Raw genomic sequence first — 1854 nt, forward strand, 5'->3', positions numbered from 1 at the left:
CGGCAGGTCTAGAGAGACTTCCTAGCACTCGCCCCAGTTGTACAGCCGACTTTGCTAGCGATGGTTCACTGACAAATTACGCTCTCATTTGCCGAGACGATAGTTAGCATAGCCTTCAGCTACGTCATTTGCTACGACCTAGCAAGGCGCCATTATCATTTGCTATTTATCTTGTGATGCATGTACCGTCAGACCGATGTTCACCAATTATGGATTAAAGTTAAGTATTCCAACAGATACGTACTATTTTTGCTAGTCTCATATCCCTGACCTATTCCAGACCTCACGCCAGCCTGCGTGAGCTTAAACGCGTGTCTTTCGGCTTCCTCTCATAGTGACTTGGCTGTCTTGCCAAGTCACAACAAATTTTTTCCCAATTAAAACAGACCGTTCCTTTTGATTTTTAAACATGAGAAAATTCAACGAACAATTATTTTCTTGTTACTACCGTAGCGGTTAATTTTGCTGATCACGAGCTGGTAAACGAATTGCACAGCGATCGCACTCTCCACTCGTGTTTTAATTTTTTCTAGACCCTAGACGACTGAAGGCTTCCACGAGTTCGCCAGACAGCCAACAAAACTATATATATAAAAAAAGCCATCTTTCAGTAGTAGTTCTGAGCAGAAAAATTGCCGCTCTGCTTGTGGGGAGATGCGCTGCGGTGCCGTGTTAATGGAGGGCGAGTCTGCTATTACTGTCTTGTAGCTGGCCAAATCTGACCCTCACCACCTCGTGACGTCACACCTGAATACATTTTCCGTGCTTCCCTGCTGTGCGTTGGAGCAGTGCACCCTTCTCAAGATGTCCGCATGCTAGAGATCCACCAGCATGCTATCCGCACTCTGGTCTCACCATACCACCAAAAACTGTGTTTCAAAAGCGAAAGCCAATGTGCACGTAAGCCTACAATGTTAATTAGAGAATCTACCATTCTGCGTTGTGTCTGTTTGTTCTATATCGTGTCTCCCTACCACTTTCACGCAACGACGCTCTGAGCGTGTTTTTTAGGGAACTGACTAGTTTGAACCCGGGACCTGTTGCTGGTAAGGAGACGCCAGACCATACATGACATGTAGAATTCAGAAGAGTACAGTGAGGCTAGCGATGATATAACCAAGTACTTAACGATATCAGCGTCAGCTCCACTGCACTCCCTGTAAAAGAATCTTAATACTAACTAAATTTAGTGGAAGGAGTTCAAGGCTTTCCTATTTTTAGTTAGCTGGTAAAATAAAGTCGAAAAAGCAGTTAAGTTTACCATTGGAAATTTTATTCTACTCACAAAACATTGTTTATAAATTGCACTATTGATAAAAGGAAATCTTTTAATACAGGATGGTAAAAACCAACTGCGTTCAACAAAAATGTGAACGAATATTCCCTGAATGGGTTTCCAAGTTCTACAATGGATCGAAGGATGACCTATGCCATATCACATCTATAATCTAGGTTTAAATTAAGTTTCACAAAAGAGAAAACTATCAAAATGGTCTACAGTGACCCTCAATTATCTTTAATTACTTATCTAACTTGTCGTAAATTACCGTGGCTGATGTGGCTTCTCAATAACTATATAACAGAAAAATCATCGCGTTTCAGATGTTTACTTCAAGTGGCAAATGTGAACTCCATGAGCTTTAATTGACGATCGACACTAGTATTACGCAAAAAGGGGTGTAACAGATGAGACTTCTGCAGTTCTGAGTGAAGCTTTATGCGCTGTTATCCGGCATCACGTGCGTTCATTACCTCGTCGGTGTTCATCAGGGGGCGGCGGACAGCACAGCTCCGCTCACCTCGCCGTCTCGGAAGTAACTCTGTCCTAACTTCTCCTTACTACAATTTACCGAA

Source organism: Schistocerca americana, chromosome 6 (genome assembly GCF_021461395.2).
Source record: "Schistocerca americana isolate TAMUIC-IGC-003095 chromosome 6, iqSchAmer2.1, whole genome shotgun sequence".
Lineage (NCBI taxonomy): Eukaryota > Metazoa > Arthropoda > Insecta > Orthoptera > Acrididae > Schistocerca > Schistocerca americana.